Source organism: Rhinatrema bivittatum, chromosome 1 (genome assembly GCF_901001135.1).
Source record: "Rhinatrema bivittatum chromosome 1, aRhiBiv1.1, whole genome shotgun sequence".
Classification (NCBI taxonomy): domain Eukaryota; kingdom Metazoa; phylum Chordata; class Amphibia; order Gymnophiona; family Rhinatrematidae; genus Rhinatrema; species Rhinatrema bivittatum.
In genome coordinates this window covers 669,077,414-669,096,877 of record NC_042615.1, presented here as the reverse complement: position 1 = coordinate 669,096,877, position 19,464 = coordinate 669,077,414, and positions in this window count along the sequence as shown.

Here is a 19,464-nt window from a genome sequence, read left to right as displayed (position 1 = left end):
CCAATTTATGCAATAGAAGCGGGATTTCCAAATACATGCGCACGTCAACTTAAAATTTAACGCACGTGTGCACGGCCAGACTATTTTCTAACATATGCATATGTGCATGTATGTTATAAAATGACTGCATCCCTAGGTGCGGGCTGACGTGTGCATCAAATGTGAGCATGCACGCCTTTTTGAAAGTTACCAACCCAGCATCTGTAATGGTTCCTCCTCCTATATACTCTGAATATCTTTGTTCAAACCAAGCAAATGCTATTTTTATGCTGAATATTTCCCAAATATCAGTTCTAATGACATTTTATTTTCTGCTATTTGCCCTCTAGCTGCCAAATCAGTTTGGGTGATTCATGCTCTTAATTATAATTTGCACGGTTTCTTTACAATTTTGAGATACCTCCTAACTCAGCAGAAGTCTGTAATTTGAATCGTGCACTTCTGTGTTATCACTTGATATAACATTGCCATTTGTGCACATATTACTGAGGCATGATTTTGTTTTGTTTATTACGATGTTCCAAATAAGTTCGCTATTTTGGTAAGATCAAATGCATCTGAGTTACTTTCTATGGTTTATAACAACCACTAAAATCCTGGGCCCATCATGTCTCTGAAACCCTGTTCAGCACCTTTGTAGAGGAGCAGTCTTTGAAATGAGTTACTATGACAACCTAATTTTCTGCCTGTGAAGAGACTCACAGATTCTTAATAACTCCTGTTCCTTGTTTTTTCTTGCATGAAGACTATGCTCTTTATTTTGTGCCTTCAATTCAATTCAGTTCAATTTTAATATTTTTAGGTTATGCAGCTCATTTTATATTCCCATCTGAAATGTTTCTATGTACTCCCCTCTTTACAAAGATCCTCTTGAAGCAAATCTTCATTGTTATATGGCAAGCTTTAGTGAATATACATTCCCTGTACGTACCCGGATCAGTCCAGACTGCTGGGTTTTGCCTCCCTTCCAGCAGATGGAGACAGAAAAACTTGAAGAACACCCCCTTTTAATTCGGTGTGCCACCTGCGTCCCTCCAGTATTTCTCTGTCTCCAGCAGATGAAGGTGGCAGAACCTGCAGTCCTGATCTAAAACTGATAAAACAAATAACAAAAAAATAAAAGGTATCTTCTACCTTTTTCAATTAATGCTTGGTCAAGCAGGACAGTAAAAAAAAAAAAAAAAGAAGAAGACAAGGAATGCCATTCCTCCCGGGGGGGGGGGGGGGGGGGGGGGGAGGGGGGGTTAGGCAAGTTCTGGTGGGACCATCCCCCCCTGGTTGCAGGCAGATCAGAGCTAGGCGTTGGAGGCCCTATCAACTCTATTGTCTGGTGAGACACCTGGGGTGAGTACCGGTGGTCCAGTCCCTCCCCCTTGTTTCCAGAGAAGATCCATTCCTCTGGTAAGGCCGTTTTTTTTGTTTGCTTTTTTTTAAGTTGGCGAGCCATTTTTATTTCGGCATAGCTCCCCGCTGGCTCTGTAACCTCACTGCCGTTTTCATCCTCCTGGGCTCCGGCAGTTTTGACCTTTTTCTTTCCCTTGCGCAGCTCTCACCTCACTGGCCATGCTGCGTGCAACTCGATGCACAGCTTGCAGGGAGCAGGCTACGCGGCTCTCCTGCAATGGCCTCTGTTCACAATGCCTCTCCGGCGGGGAGGGTCCATCGACTGCTTCAGGGAGACCTTCAGCTAGATCCCGCGATGCGGGTAAACAGCTGACTGATCGGGGGAATCTGCCTGACTCGTTCCCGCTGAGTGTGGGAGCAGCTGCCATCTTAGATTCTTTTGCTGGCGCGGCAACTCAAACAGTAGGGGGAGGGAACCTCCTGCCTCCACTTTCTTCTCCCGACGAGCCCTGGGAGTCCTCTGGGCTAATTTCCAGACTCCCCCGATGACTTGGTGATCCCCCCCCCCTGGGGGGGGGGGTTTAAAGGGTCAGGCTCCTTTTACTGTGGACTTTATGCTGTTAAAGCACAAAGCTTATATGGCCAGCCAGTCCCAGCAGGGTGACACAGGAGCACATACGCTGACTGAAGAGCCACCTCCTTGGAAGGTTCCCAGGCGGTTGGATCTGCAGGGGGCTACTAGGATTTGGAAGATCCGAGGTCCCTCACCTCAAAGAGTTCAGGGGGGGTCCTGCCTTGGGGGCGTGGGACCCACTGGATCTCCCAGCCCTGGACACTCCCCCAGCTCCTTCTCCCTTCGTTGGGTTGGATCAGGATGAGGAACCAGAGAAGTCCATTCTGGTGGAAGGTGATGACCCAAGGGTACTTCATTTGTTCCAGAGGGATGAGCTAGATCTGCTGATTCCACATGTCCTAGCCGAGTTAGGGATTATGCTCCCTCAGGAGGTCCTGGGTCATGACACAGTGGACCCTGTCCTGGCAGGCTTTTGTGGTCTGGCTGGAACCTTTCCTTTTCATCCGATGCTCCTACAACTTATGTTCCATGAGTGGGATACTCCGTAGGTGAGCCTGCGAGTTTGGCGAGCAATTGACAAGCTCTATCCACTGCCTGAGGACTCCTTGGAACTTCTCAAGGTTCTGAAGGTGGATGCTTCGGTGTTGGTTGTCACCAAAAGGGCGACTATTCCAGTGGCAGGAGCGGCAGCTCTTAAAGATCTCCAGGACAGAAAGCTTGAGGTCCATCTCAAAAGAATTTTCGAGGTGTCGGCGCTCGGGGTCAGGGCGGCTATCTATAGCAGTCTGATGCAATGAGCGAGCCTGAGGTGGGTTCAACATCTCCTCAGTGCTAGGGATCTTTCTCCTCAAGAAGCAGAGCAGGCCGCGAGTTTAGACGTCCTGGACTATGGTGTAAGCAATTTTGGCCAGAAGGCTCCTGTGGCTCCATAACTGGTCAGCCGATGTCTCTTCAACATCTTAGCTGGGGGAACTCCCTTTTAAGAGCAAGTTCCTATTTGGAGAAGATTTGGAACAGCTGATAAAGAGAGAACAAGGTGCATAAGTTCCCAGAGGACAAGCCTAGGGGCTCCAGGAATTTCTTTCCTCCCCGCTCTCATTTTTGGGGTCAGAGACACTTTTGTCAGAACAGGGCACCTTCCATTGGACAAAGGCAACCATCGGCGAGATCTCATGCTTGGTCTCACTCCTTTCAGGGGCGCAGATCAACCCGCGAGGAGATCAATCAGGGGTCTTCAGGATCCAAGTCCTCCCAATTAGATAGTACCGACCCATTCCTCCGTTCCAGTGGTACGGGGTCGGCTCTCCCTGTATTATGAGGAGTAGGTCAAAATCACATCAGACCAGTGGGTTCTAAACCTCATAGAACATGGTTATGCTTTAGAATTTGCTTGGCCTCAGTGAGATCTGTTTTTCATATCTCCCTGCAGATCCTCTGTTAAGAAGCAGATAGTGAGTCAAACCCTCCATGAGCTTGGAAGATCTTGGGACCATCATTCCAGTTCCTCTGGACAAGTGCAGAACTGGGAGATACTCCATCTATTTCTTGGTACCCAAAAAGGAAGTTTTTTTCCATCCGATTCTCGACCTGAAGAAGGTGAACAAAGCCCTTAAAGTGCCACATTTTCATATGGAAACTCTGCACTCAGTCATTGCGGCAGTGCGCAGCAGAGAGTACTTGACGTCCCTGGATCTAACTGAGGCATATCTGCATATCATAATCTGCAAGGATCATCAAACATTTCTGAGATTCATGGTCCGCGGAAGGCATTATCTGTTTCAGGTCCTCCCATTTGGGTTGGTGACCGCTCCCCTACCTTTACCAAGGTGATGGTGGTGGCAGCGGCAGCCCTCCAGCGGGAAGGGGTACTAGTTCACCCATATTTGGACAACTGGCTCATTCGGGCAAAATCGGAAGACCTCTGCAGGCTGGTGGTATGCAAAGTATTACATCGCCTCCACTCTCTCGGTTGGGTCGTCAATCATCCCAAGAGCCATCTGATTCCTTCCCAGGTCCTGGACTTCTTGGGAGCATGATTCAATACCCGAGTCAGAAAAGTCTTCCTCATGCAGGAATGGATTGTCAAGCTGACGTCTCAAGTTAGACATCTCTCGTCACTGCCAGTACCAAGGTTCTGGGATTACTTGTAGGTTCTTGGCTCTATGGTGTCCACTCTGGAATTGATCCCCTGGGCCTTTGCTCATATGAGGCCTTTACAGAGAGCTTTGCTTTCCCACTGGACTCTGATGTTGGAAGAATTCCAGGTACCTTTGCCACTCACAGAGTCCGCCAGATCCAGTCTTGGTTGGTGGCTTGTTCTCGACCACTTCAAGCAAGGCGTGGACCTGGAGGTCCCTCAGTGGGCAGTTGTAACCACAGATGCCAGTCTCTCCCGTTGGGGTGCCATTTGCCAATCTCAGTTGGCCCAGGGTCAGTGGTTGCAAGAGAAGGCGCAATGGTTCATCAATCGCCTGGAAACAAGAGTGGTACACTTTGCAATGCGGAGGTTTCTTCCTCTCGTCCACCATCGGGCGGTACGAGTCTTGTCAGACAATGCAATGACTGTGGCCTACATCAACCATCAAGGAGGAACAAAGAGTTGTCTGGTAGTCTTAGAAGTGGACAAGCTGATGGCCTGGGTGGGACGACATCTAGCCCTGTTGGCAGCCTTTCACATAGCTGGGGTTGACAACATGCAAGTGGATTTTCTAAGCTATCAGCGTCTGGACCCCAGAGAATGGGAGTTATCCATTGAAACAATGAGACTTCTTTCTCACTGATGGGGCACTTTCCCATTTGGACTTGACGGAGACTCAGAAAAATGCAAAGGCACCATGCTTCTTCAGTCGCAGAAGGGAACATGGGGCAGAAGGTTTAGAAGCCCTAGTCCTTCCTTGGTCCGCGACATTCTGCTCTGTGTGTTTCCCCCATGGCTCTCTCATAGTCAAGATTCTGCGAAGAATAGAAACTAACCCAGGGATGGTTTTCCTCATCACTCCGAAGTGGCCCTGGAGACCATGGTTTGCAGACCTAGTCAACCTGGCAGTAGATGGTCCCTCTCGCCTAAGTCATTTTCCAAACCTGCTGCATCAGGGTCCGGTATTTTTAGACCAGGCAGATCTCTTTTGTCTATTGGCCTGACTTATGAGAGGAGGCAATTGAGAAAGAAAGGGTATCCTGAGGATGTCATATCCACTCTCTTACAGTCGCGTAAGACCTCTACTTCTCTAACTGATGTCTGGGTGTGGAAAATCTTCGATTCTTGGTGTGGCAAGCAAGGGGTCCTTCCTTGTCATGCTTCGGTACCACAGATCCTTGCATTTCTACAGAAGAGACTCAGCAAGAGGTTATCTTTCAGTTCCCTCTGGGTGCAAGTTCCAGCTTTGGGGTGTCTTAGAGGCAAGATTGAAGGGGCGTCTCTGGTGGCACTCCCTGATGTGGTATGTTTTCTGAGAGAGGCGAAGCACTTGAACCCTCCATTCCATTCCATTTGTCCTTCTTTGAGTCTCAATTTGGTGCACCGGGAGTTATGTGAACCTCCTTTTGAGCCCCTCAAGAAGGCTACCTTGAAGAATTTAACCCTCAAAATGGTGTTTTGGTGGCTATCTGCTCCACTAGGAGGGTCTTTGAGATTCAAGCCCTTTCCTGTCGGGAACCTTTTCTGCAGTTTTCTGATTCCGGGGTCTCGTTCAGAACTGTTCCATCCTTTCTTCCAAAGGTCGTCTCTGCCTTCCACTTAAATCAGTCTGTGGAACTTCCGACCTTTCCGGATTTAGATCGAGATACTCCTCATGCTAGAGAATTGAAACTGCTAGATGTCAAACGAGTTATCTTGCGTTACCTTGAGGTCACCAGTGCTTTTAGAGTTTCAGATCATCTTTTTGTTCTGTGGAGTGGTGCCAAGAAAGGACATAAGGTGTCAAAAGCTACCATTGCCCATTGGTTGAAAGAGACTATCACTTCTGCTTATATTTGCTGCAGACAACCTGTCCCAGATGGTCTAAAAGCTCATTCAATCCAGTCAAAAGCTGCTTCCTTGGGTAGAGAGCCAGTTGGTATCACTGCAAGAAATCTGCAGGGCGGCAACTTGGAAGTCTCTGCACACTTTTGCCAGACATTATCGTTTGGACATCCAGGCACTGGAAGTTGACTGTTTTGGGAGCAGTGTCATTCAAGCAGGACTCTCCAGGTCCCACCCCAGTTAGGGAAGCTTAGGTACATCCCAGCAGTCTGTACTGATTCTGGTATGTACAGGGAAAGTAAAATTGGTTTTTACCTGCTAATTTTCATTCCTGTAGTACCACAGATCAGTCCAGACGCCCACCCACTGGGAGGGGTTCAGTGTTGAGAGTCCACTCGATTTCTTTCTATTCACAGCAATTTGTCTGATTTCCTCGATATGACTGAAAAGTACGATTACAAATACAGCAGAAGATTACAGATTACTCCTTATATGTACATAGTTTGGTGTTATTTTTGTCCTTGCTTGATCTAACCATTAGTTTTAAATTTGTGGTTCTGTTTTGGTAATGTTTATACTACAGGTGGTACACGAGTTCTCTGTCTCCATCTACTGGAAGGGAGGCAAAACCCAGAAAGTCTGGACTGATCCGTGGTACTCCAGGAATGAAAATTAGCAGGTAAGAACCAATTTTCCTTTTTTTTTTTTTAGTTGTTATCTTTCCTGTTTGCCAACTATTCTCCTTTTATTTTCCTCTGAACTGCATAGTTCTTCATCCTCATTCTTCTATCTGTATTTATCTACTCCCACCATTATAAACTTTGTCCTCCACACTTCTGCAAGCCTCATTTTCAGTATATTGCACAAAACCATTAGAATGCAATCCTTTCATAAGTGATATCAACAGGCCACAGCTTTATTTTCTGCAATAATACCACCATTATTTTAATTATCTGAAAAATAAAGTGCCAAGTAGCAAGTTTTGTGGATAAACAATTTAAAACCATTATAAATTTGAGTGTCCTTTAATGAAAATGTCTGAAAACCACAATAACAAAAACATATGGAGCCCCACTAAAAATCAGGGATTATAAACTGTTATATGTAAACTGTTATATGTAAACCGTTATATGTAAACTGTTATATGTAAACCGGCATGATATGATCTTATCATGAATGCCGGTATAGAAAAACCTTAAATAAATAAAATAAATAAATAAATAAAAAAAATAAACCCAAGAAATTATATAGAAATTTCAAAAATTACCAAACTTTAAAAAATAAGGAGGAAAAGACTTCAAAGCTAAGCTTAAACTGCCAAAACTAGAATCTGCAATATAAATGGGCTCTGACAGACAGCCCGCAAATGCGCAGTAGAGAGCAGCTCTACTGCGCATGTGCGGTCCAGAGAGCTCTGCGCGACGTGCTGAGAGTAACAGAGGAGAGGGAGCAGCTCTACCGTGCATGTGCGAACCAGAGAGCTCTGCACAATGTGCTGGGTATCACAGAGGGAGGAGGAAAGGGCAGATGAGCCGCCGCTCCGAGAAACGGCTCAGCCCGTTCCTCCGCTGCCGAGGAATGGGGGAGGGAGTAGGGACTGCCGGACATTATGCACAGGAGGAGGAAAGGACAGAAGAGTCGCCGAGCCAGTCCATCAGCCGCCGGGGAAGGGGGAAGGGAGTAGGGACCAGGGACGGATTGACCTATCAGGGGATCAGGCATCCCCTGGTGGGCCGGTCGTGCTAGTCATGTGCTCTGCCGAGCGCGGCCATGACAGAGCTGCACTCGGCAGACCACATGGCATCTCCTGGGCCGGCCTGGGTGGCGAATCCCCGGGCCGGTCTTCATCGGGAATCCGCCACTGGTAGGGACGGCTGGAGCAGAGCAAATCTCACCCATTTGGGACGCCACAGTACACTGGGAGGCAGGTATGGAGAGAGGCAGGTCCCCGTAGCAGAGCCCCTCCCCCTCTGCATCTCCCACGTTCAGCAGGGTACAGTCAGTCCTGTAGAAGAGAAAAAGAGGGAGTGGAGGAGGGCTGAGGGAGAGAGAAGAGGTTGTGGTTGAGGTGAGAGGGAAAGGGAAGGGAAGATGAGGGGATGGAAGAAAAAGGGAAGAGGATATGACTAAACAAGTGGGAAGGGTAAGAAGTTCTGGAGAAGAGAAAAAAGGCAGTGGAGGAGAGCTGGGAGAGGGAAGGGGGTTGTGGATGAGGTGAGAGGGAAAGGAAAGGGAAGATGAGGGGATGGAAGGACGTGTGTCAGTAAGTGGGAAGGGTAAGAATTTGTTGAGAAGAGAGCGGCTCTGATCGATGTGCCAGTCTGACTGACGGAATCTCGCCCGTTTGAACGGGATTGCAGGAAAAATTGGTGAGTGGAGGAAAGGGAGTGAATGACCGATGTGAATGAACGAGGGGAAGGGGGAGTGAGGGAGAAGAAGTGTAGAAGAGAGCTGTGTCTGAAAACGAACTGAAAAAAAAATTGAATGTAGCCCGTTTTGACGGGCTTAACGGCTTGTAAAACAATAATTCAATCACTGGTCTAAAAAATCTCCTTCTACCATACCAACATTTTTTTTTTTAATTTGGTTTCAAATGTAATATATTTCTAATATCAAAAATAATTTTCAAAAGTAACTCATGCTATCCTTAGCAAGCTATATTAGCCCAGTTAAAGGGATACTTTTCACATAACTAATAATCTTCATTGATAACATTGAGGCACATTGAAATAAAAATAATGCCCCTTGTATGGAGATGTCGTTTGAGGAAATACGTGATTCCCGATATCACTAATGTAAGAAACAGACTATTTTGTTCAAATTTCACAAAAGAATGTGTTGTCATATTCTCCATAGATTTGATGGTGTATTTTCATAAAGTCTCTAAAAGAAAAAGTAGCAAAAATAAATAACTCAAGTCTATTTATCGATTAATTCATGAAAAATGAGAACTTATCTGAATAGGACATGCATCACTCTCCCAATTCCCTCAATGCGAAAGGGCTGCTACTCTGAATTATAAAAGTCTCACAAAAATGCCATTTCTTGTGACTATGCTAAAAAAAACTAAAAACAGAGAGCTGATATGGCCCATGTTTTCCATTCAAGCTGCATCAGGAAATACATGAGCTCAAACTCTTACAATCTCAGATATGTTAATTTTCTGACATATACTTACTGTTCTCAGGTTAAGCAAAAAAAACTTTATGTGACTCAGAGTCCAGCACCTACTCATGTAGTAAGGCACAGTCATGCACAAAGCGCTCAGTACACAATAATGACATCACATGTAATTGACAGCTTTCTGAACCAAGTGATTTAAAGTTATTGAATGACTCTATCAAATTACAAAAGAGTTCCCCATTCAATATGTGAATTAAGACCAGCTGATTCCATTGAATTTAATTCAAAGATCCATCTTTGTTTGAGATGATATGCAATTGATCCCAATCACCACCCTAGAGTAAGCAGTACGGTACTGATGGTGCCTGAGATTATTTTAGTCTTCAAGCAACTTCAGTGCTCCATTAGTCTGGTTCTAAATGCTTGTTTTATTTTGTCTTTGTAAATTAGTTGGCAAGGACATAAAATAATGTAAACCACAAAAGTAGTTGAACGATTAGTAAAGACCTGTAACTCATAAAAAAAAAAAAGAGATAAAAAATACACTGTTTCAAATAAAAAGTCTTTTTTCCCAGTGATGGCACTGAAAGTATGTACACCTTAAGCACTAAGAAGTAGATTTTAAAAGCATTGGTCATGCAAAAATGGCCACATAGGCACAAATGTGGGCCGAGCACAAGCAAAGCGGATCTTAAAAAGCCACATACTTCGCGCATATATACCAGTGCGCACATCAAAAATAAAAGTGTGAAAAAGGGTTGGGACAAGGGCGTTTCAGGGGAAGGCCAACAGTTACAGACGTAACTTTACTACTGCTCCAGATGAGGAGCAAGTCTGTAGATCGCAAGGGTAAGGGGTCTGGGTAAACTGGGGGGCATGCTGTATGAAGAACCAGAGGGGTCTGGAAGACCTCGATATTAACTGGGCAAACTGGTGGACTGAATGGAAAAACTGGGTGGTCCCTCACATGAGCATGTTTTAAAATCCGCCTACATATGCTCATAAAAGCCGCCAAAGTCCTATGGAAGACATGCGTGCTACCTGTGCTTGATTAACTTCCTAAAATTAGGAGCATATTTACATGCCATTGGTGTATTTAAAAAATATATACATGCAAGTGCACACATGATTTAAAATTCCATAATGTCTTTGCTCGCACACAGATATGCATGTGTATGGGCGCACGCATGTTCATTTTAAAATGAGCCTGTAAGAAGTTAAAAAGAGTAACCTTCAATGTACAGGAAGTGCTGGTGCTATCTAAGGCTTGTTGAGAAACATTAACTGTATTAAAGATGAGATGCATTTTTAAAATACATTTATAAAATTGGAAGAATGGTCAAAAAATAAAAAATATTAAAAAAAAGTTTTGAGAATTAAGAGTAGTTAAAATTAAGAAAATTAAGAAACTAGTGAGGTTTGTAATCTGAGTTGAATTAACTCATATTTCTCTGACTTTTGTGGATGAACAAATTCTCTAATTTGTAAGGTAGTCACACAAAAAACCAAAACTAACATACTTGTAATGGCACTGCAATCTCTGTCCATCCAAAGCATGTAAAGAAGATTTTTCTGTGCTAGTAATATTGCCGGTCTTGAACATTCACAAAGATTTCTTGCTCGGGAATAAGCCAACCCGATCTTATTGTTTCCAGAACTTGGAAGCATCCATACCAAGTTTCAATGAGACTGAATGCTTGCTGTTATCTTTTTAGTTAATAGGGAATATCTAGTGACATACATCAGGTATATTGTCCCTCGAATAACCCTGCAAAAGCCACTGCCTATCACAAAATAAAGCTCTTTTGTGGGCTTCTCTGACATATTGATAAGGATATTCACACTACAGGACAAAAATTTTGAGATATTTGTGATTCTTTTTTATAATTCTGTTTATCTAAAAAAATTGGGAGACAGGCATTGATTTTTATCAACAAATCTTTGGAACAGCGATGAGTGCCATCATGACATCATCGTTTACCAATTTACATGTGTCATTTTGAAACAATTGGTATATTCTCCTTTTATATTAAGTTCTGGAGGCATTTTCTAGATGACATCTTTATGCTTTGTGCTGGATCAGAGAGAAACCAGATGAATTTTTTTGAAGTAGTTAAACAACTATGACGAGTATTCAATTTATTTATTTACTTATTTATTTTGAATCACTTTTGGCCCACTCCTTCCAAAGTTTGGGGTGGGGTACATAAAAAAAAATAGATTATAATTATGACTACACTTAATATAAACATTTCACTACATTCTCTCTAACAAAAGCTAGCAATGTTGGTCTAGTAAGGTTCTAAGATGATCTTAAATAGGAAAGCCTTGAGAGATTTTTTTTTTTATTCTTTGGTATCTATAATGTTGCTGAGTTGAATTGGAAGCGTGTTCCAAAAACTGGGAGCTGGCTATGGAGAAAGTTCTTTCTCTCGTGGACTCAAAACAGACATGGCATGGGAAAGAAGTAGGTTTTGAATCATTAAAGCCAGTTTGTAACGAATACTCCAGTGTATAGGTAACAATGTAGTGAAAAAAGAACAGGGGTACATTATCACTTTCACTATCTCATTTTGGATGTGAATATATTGAAGGCTGTAGAGGGGACATTGGAGCCCACTTTGTTTTGGAAGGTAACTTATAGGGCACTTCGTTGCATTTCACCAGTGCTCATCCATTTACACTGAAGAAGCATTTACCTGCCCCTCAATTTTTTAGATATTGTTGGAATTGCAATATTCAAAAGATATCCAGTTAAGTTTAACTTAACTGGATATCCAGTTAAGGATATCCAGTTAAGGATAACTTTAATTGGGGATATTCAGTGGGACCTTTATCTCATCAAATATCTGGTACAACATAAGAAATTGCCATGCTGGGTCAGACCAAGGGTCCATCAAGCCCAGCATCCTGTTTCCAGCAGAGGCCAAACCAGGCCACAAGAACCTGGCAATTACCCAAACACCGAGAAGATCCCATGCTACTGATGCAATTAATAGCAGTGGCTATTCCCTAGGTCAACTTGATCAATAGCAGTTAATGGACAAGCCATAGACTTGTTCATTCACTGGCTTACTGAATATTATCCCCCATGAGTATTATCGATCTAATAATGTTAAAATTTCTACCTATCAAGCTGGCCACATTTTAAACTTAGTAGGAAGATATTGAAAAGCCATATAGACAGTTAACTGAAAAATCCATCTAAATGGCCAAACCATAAATTTAAAACTCTAACCTGGCTATATTCTAGCTAACTCCTTATACGGCTAGAATAAAGTCGGGTAAGTCGGGGGCATTCTTGGAGCGGACAATAGATGGTTCCAGGTGGAGCAGAGTTAACCGGTTAATCTAACTGGCTAACTCTGGGGCTGATGCAAAAAACTCGCGCTGAAAGCGGATGCTGTGTATTCAGCGCCCACTTTAATAACGGGCCCCAGGCACCTCTCCTGTGGGCACGATACAATATTTAAATTAGGGCTCGCGTTGTCGAGGAGGCTCTAGGGGCGATTGCACGCCCTTAGCGCCTCATTGACAGCACAAGCCGGAAAGAGGACCACTGTGGTGGCTGTCTGCCGGTTAAGAAAATGGGTACTGAATTAATCAGCGTTCCATTTTCCTAACCAGCGCACATGCACGGGTTAGGAAAATGGACGCTGATTCAGCATCTATTCTCCCAATCTGACTATCAGCACCAGGAGTGTATAAAATCAATATTAAAGGGTCGGGCACTTAATATTAATGTATTCATTCCTTCACTTTGGGCCAGATTTTATAACATGCGCGCGGGCGTAGATTTGTTCGCGCAACCCGGCGCGAACAAATCTACGCCCGATTTTATAACATACGTGCGCAGCCGCGTGCGTGTTATAAAATCCAGGGTCGGCGCGCGCAAGGGAGTGCACAACTGTGCAACTTGCATGCGCCGAGCCGAGCAGCCTGCCTCCGTTCCCTACGCCCCCCCCCCCCCCCCCCGCACCTTCCCCTCCTTTCCCCAGCTAACCCTCCCCAGCCCTAACTAAACCCCCCCGACCTTTGTTGGAGAAGTTACGCCTGCCTCCAGGCAGGCGTAACTAGCGCGCGCCGGCGCTCCATCCCCTGGCCCAGTGGCTGTTCCGGAGGTCTAGGTCCCGCCCCCAGAATGCCCTCGGGCCGGCACCTTGTCCACGGCCCCGCCCCCAGAAAGCCCATTTTTTTCAAGCCCCGGGACTTACGCGCGCAACCCTTTGAAAATCTACCCCTTATTGCAGATTGGTCCCTTTACTGTCACATGTCAGTGAAAAGGACCAATGGGCAATAAGTGAAGGAGTAAATAAATTAATATTAAGTGCCCGACACTTTAATATTGATTTTATACACTCCTTCTGGTGCCAGTAGTCAGGTTCGGAGAATGGACGCTGAATTAACTAGCGTCCATTTTCCAAACCCCTGCCAGTGCTTTTTTTAAACTTTTTTTTTTATTAATTTTTTAGAGTTGTTCCCTCCCACTTAATATCCCAAGAATATTAAGTAGGAGGCAGTACAGGAAAGCAGTTTTTTCTGCTTTTCTGTACTAGTTTTAGTAGCGCTCAGCAATTAACACCTGCTCCAGGCAGGCGTTAATTACTGTGCGTTAAAATGTGCATCCTAGACGAACAATTTTTTTTTTGCGTAGGGAATGAATAGCTAATAGCCTCATTCACATGTGTTTGCATGTGATGAGCGCTATTAGTTTCACTCCTCGTTGGACGTGTGTTGTAGATGTGCTAATCCTCTTATTGCATAAGGGGATTAGTTAGCGCCTCTACAACCCGATTCCAACTGCAAGTTATACAGCGTGCTGGGCTCAGCTCACTGTATTGCATCAGCCCCTCTGGCTGCACTGCAGGCAGGTCTGAAGTTAGTTATCCAGCTAACATTAAGATAGCCAGGTATATTCAGCAGTATAGCTGTGCCACCGAATATCCTGGTTAAGTTAGCTGGATAGGTGTATCTGGCTAACTTTAGACCTGCCTGCAGTTTGTTTTCCCTAATGATCTTTAACTCGGTGATTTAAAAGTATTTAAGATAGATTTTTTTTTCTTCCCCTACTGCAAGATTAAAATTAACAAAGCAGTTGTAATTCAAAATTGTTCCTTCCTTTGTTCAACAAAGCTGATTTAAAAGGCTAAAGGGACAGTTGAAAGCTCTAAGCAATTCCTTTGAAAGTCAGGAATGCCAAATGGAGGTAAACAAACCTTGTTTTTAAAATAAGAGTAATTACATATGATTTATTATAAACATTCAAATGGCTCATAATGGGGTAGATTTTAAAAGAAGCGCGAGTGGTCTACATGTGCGCACGCTACCTGGCGCGCGCACATGTATGCCTGATTTTATAAAATGTGCATACAGGCACACGCAAGTTATAAAATCAAGGGTCTGCACGCGCAAGGGGGTGCACAATTGTGCACCTTGCGCACGCCGAGCCACGTTGCCGTCCCCCGTTCCCTTCCCCCTAACCTGACCTTCCCACCCCTTCCCCAACCTTTCCTCCCCCTAGCCCTACTCTAACAGGATTTGTCTGACAAGGAAGGTCCTGTCAGACGAATCTAATTGATTTCTTTAATGGAGTGACTAGAGAACTGGATCAGGGAAGAGAGCTCGATGTAATTTACTTGGATTTTAGTAAAGCTTTTGATACGATACCACACAGAAGACTCATCAACAAAATGAGAAGCTTGGGAGTCAGCTCCAAGGTGTTTGCATGGATTACAAATTGGTTGACAGATAGAAGACAACGGGTGATGGTAAATGGAACCTACTCTGAAGAGAGAATGGTGTTAAGTGGAGTGCCACAGGGATTGGTGTTGGGACCGGTTCTGTTCAACATCTTCGTGAGCGACACTGCGGAAGGGTTAGAAGGTAAAGTTTGACTATTTGCAGATGACACTAAGATCTACAACAGAGTGGACATGCCGGAAGGAGTACAGAGAATGAGACGGGATTTAAGGAAGCTGGAAGCGTGGTCGAACATATGGCAGCTGGGATTCAATGCTAAGAAATGCGGAGTCATGCATCTGGGGCGTGGTAATCCAAAAGCACACATAGGTAGATTTTCAAAGGGTTGCGCAGGTAAGATACGCGCACAATCCCCGAAACCTGCCTCCCCCTGCACGCGCCGAGCCTATCTTGCATAGGCTCGGTGGCACGTGCAAGCCCCGGGGCAGGCGTAAGTCCCAGGGCTTGAAAAAACGGGCGATCCGGGGGTGGGGCCATGGGCGGGGTGCCGGCCTGGGGGCATTCCAGGGGCGGGACCGAGGTCTCCGGAACAGCCACCGGGCCGGGGGATAGAGAGCCGGCGCGCGCAAGTTATGCCTGCCCAGAGGCAGGCGTAACTTCTTCAATAAAGGTCAGGGAGGATTTTAGTTAGGGCTGGGGGGCGGGTTAGATAGGGGAAGGGAGGGGAAGGTGTGGGGGTGGCGGAAGGAAAGTTCCCTTCGAGGCTGCTCCAATTTCAGAGCGGCCTTGGAGGGAACGGAGGCAGGCTGCTCGATTCGGCGTGCGCAGGTTTCACAATTGTGCACCCCCCTGCGTGCACCGACCCTGGATTTTATAACTTGCGTGTGGCAGCGTGCGCATGTTATAAAATCTGGCCCTATATATGTTGAGGGGTGAAGGGCTGATGTGCACAGAGCAGGAGAGAGACCTTGGGGTGATAGTGTCTAACGACCTGAAGTCGACGAAGCAGTGTGACACCACTATAGCCAAAGCCAGAAGAATGCTGGGCTGCATAGAGAGAGTAATATCTATTAAGAAAAGGGAAGTGATAATCCCTTTGTACAGGTCCTTGGTGAGGTCTCACCTGGAGTACTGTGTTCAGTTCTGGAGACCGTATCTCAAAGGAGACAGAGACAGAATGGAGGCAGTTCAGAGAAGGGCGACTAAAATAGTGGGTGGTCTCCATTGAATGGCTGAAGAACCTGAATATGTATACCCTGGAGGAGAGGAGGAGCAGGGGAGATATGATTCAGAGCTTCAGATACTTGAAAGGTTTTAATGATCCATGGTTGTCAAAAAACCTTTTCCATTGGAAACCATTTACTAGAACTAGGGGTCATGATTTGAAACTCCAGGGAGGAAGACTTAGAACCAAAGTCAGGAAATATTTCTTCACTGAGAGGGTGGTGGATGCCTGGAATGTCCTTCCGGAGGAAGTGGTGAAGACTAAAATTGTTAAGAATTTCAAAGGGGCATGGGATAAACACTGTGGATCCCTAAAAGGCTAGAGGATGGGAATAAATAAGAAAGCTAACTCTAAGAGAAACATGGGGGTAACATGCATGGAGCGGCAGTTACTACCCTTAAGAGAAACATGGGGTAACCTGCATGGAGCAGCAGTTACTACCTTGGGAAGTTTGCTGGGCAAACTAGATGGACCATTTTGGTCTTTTTCTGCCATCATTACTATGTTACTAACCCCCCGCGCCCCCCCCCCCAAAAAAAAAATTTATTTTACCTTTTGCACCTGCCTCCGGGCAGGCGTATGTTGCACGTGCCGGCAGGCTGCTGACATGCGATCCCTCGACACAGCGGCAATGGCCGCTGTGTTGCAGGCCTCTGACCCTGGACCGCCCCGCCCCAGCCCGGACTGCTCCTTTAGTAAAGCCCCGGGACTTACACGCTTCCCGGGGCTTTACGCGTGTCGCCGGGCCTTTTTAAAATAGGCCCAGTGCATAACCTTTTTAAAATCCGGCCCAGTGTTTCTGCAGAAAGCTTTGTATCGCAACAAGTTTGCTATGTTACAGTGACACAGTAGATGTTATCGGACATTGGAAGATATTTGTGTTTCATGGAAGATTAGTTGCTACAAATTCTAATTTTCATTCAAACGGACCAATTATAGGTCTCGAACTCATAACTTGGCTATGTAATACATGCCTGAAGCAAATAAGGATCAGGAGATTGATTTGCTAATGAACTTTTTAAATTAAGTAGAGAACGTATTGCTGCCTTTAAGGTCAAATAGAGGTAGTGAGAGATACACAAATGTAGCTTTGAGAGCTTAATTCCAGCTTCTATTAACTAAGAGCAATTTCTGATGGTGGGATGTTATCTTTGTCGCAATTATCTGAAGAAAAATACTTATACAGCAGTACTGAGGCAGATAGTTTGGTATTTTGTAGTAAGGGAAAGAATGATGAGTTTTAAATATTTCCTGATTTTTTTGTTTTATTTCTAGCTAGATGAATAGTATTAAGGATAGTTTCTGCACACATTCAGTATCAGGCTGGCACAATTGCAGGGAAATTTGGAAGATTTGTCGTGATTTTATTTAGAGAGGGAATTAATTTTCTTTTGTGTGAGAGTTTGGGAATGTGGTCAGAGAATCAAGTAGTGACTTTGGAGGAGGACAGAAGATGGGCATGATAGTGTTCACACTCATTTAACAACTAACATTGATTAAAAACTATGTTACCGAACCTTATGGCACCTGTGTAAACTGATAGATTTTAATAGGATTACTTTTTGTGCCTTACTGTAAACCGTTGTGACGGTACCCACCTTGATGGTATAGAAAAAGATTTAAATAAATAAATGGGCAGTGTCCTCCAATGTAACTTTAAAAGAGGAGGAGAGAGTTGCAGAGGCCATGAAAGTATAGAGGAAAGACGTGGCAGAGAGAGAGGTAGAGATGACTTGATTGAGAACTCAAGACTAATTTTGTGAATCGTCACAAAAATAGACTGCCATAGTCTGGGCAGGGAAGGATGCAAAGACGTTTGAATAGGGAACTGATTGTGGCAAAATGATGGTGAGGGCTGGATGGAAGAGAGTTTGTTAGATGGATGTAGTAGTCTTTCTTGTCAAGTGCAATAGCAGACTAGAAGCAGTTCAGCATGAATTCGAAATGTATGAAGTCTGCATGGGCATGAGATTTTAGCCAAGGATGTTTTGGAGACCAATTACAGGAACATAGGGGTGAGCCAAGGCTGGCATTTGGTGCACCTTACTGGATGTGTAAGGGGAGGAGCAAAAGTGGCTAAAGCAGAGGACAGTATAATGTAAGAAGAAACTGCTTCATCAACTGACTCAGATAATGTAGTGGAGGAAAGAAAAGATGAAACAGTAGTAGAGCGGATAAAAGAGTCAACTTCATGGAGATTCCTGAAGGTATAGGTGGTGACTGGATGAGGCAGTGGGAGAGCATAGTTTAGTGTGAAAGTTATCAGATGATGGTCTGAGATAGGAAGAACTGAGATGGAGGAGTCTGAGAGACAGCAGTTTGAGGAAAGGACTAGGTCAAGGCAGTAGCCATGCTTATGAATAGGGGCAGTAGAGTAAAGTTTGAGATCAAATGAGGAGGTGATGTGCAAAGGAAAATGGAAGTGGCACCCAATAACTATAGTTCAACTCCAATGTTAGAGCTGATAGCAGCACCACTTTGTGATGTTAACCAAAAGGCCCCAGATAGTCCATGTTGAAAGAGTGTACTCAAGGGAATAGACTAAGGGCCAAGACAGCAGGATTCAAGTGAAGGCCCCAGACAGTCCATTTTGAAAGAGTGCACTCAAGGGATAAGCCTACTACTAGCTAACTGTTGGGTACATGGGCATGTTTGTGAGATGGGCACTAGCTTGCTAGTGTTTTTCTCCACATGCAGTCCAGTGTAATAGGTGTAGAAATGTTTGGCTAGAGGTGCAGTAGCTATATCTTCACTCTGCTGGGGACCAATCGGTTGTCTAGCTATGTGAAGGTCATAGTGCACCTATTACAAATCATTGGCCTCTAACATTGTGAAGATATTTATTTATGTATTTATTTATTTTTCTATACTGATATTCGATTCGAGATATCACACCGGTTTACATACAACAGGATGTCTAAAGGCAAGCCTTTTGGTGACATGATACAGTATAACAGATTAACCGAATAAATATAAAGAAACTTGCTTTACATAATAACAGTAAATATGTTCTGAATTTAACTTACTATGTACAATGGCAGAGGAGGGGGGAACTGGCTGTGCCAAGGGAGGGTAACAAAAAGTGTGTGTGGGGGGGGGGAGTTGGGTGGGAGGGAGGGGGACAGGAAGCCGGGGATTAATTTTCTGGAGGAAATGCTTTCCGAAAGAGCCAAGTTTTGAGATTCTTTCTGAAGGAAGGCGTAGAGGGGTCAGTTCTGAGAGGAGCCGGGAGGTTGTTCCAGATGTGGGGGCCTGCTATTGATGCAGAGCGTTCTCTTGTGGAGACTCGATGAACTTCCTTAATGGAGGGAGCTGCAAGTAAACCTGTGTTGGTTGAGCGGAGGTTCCTTGTAGGGTTGCAGGGTGCAGTGGTCCTTGTAACCATCTGGCCTTGTCATTGTGGATTGCTTTGTGGATGAGAATGAGGATCTTATATTGAGATCTGAATGGGATGAGTAGCCAGTGGAGTTGTTTGAGTAGGGGGGTGATGTGGTCTGTTTTTTTGCTATTTGTTAGTGATCTTGCGGCTGCATTCTG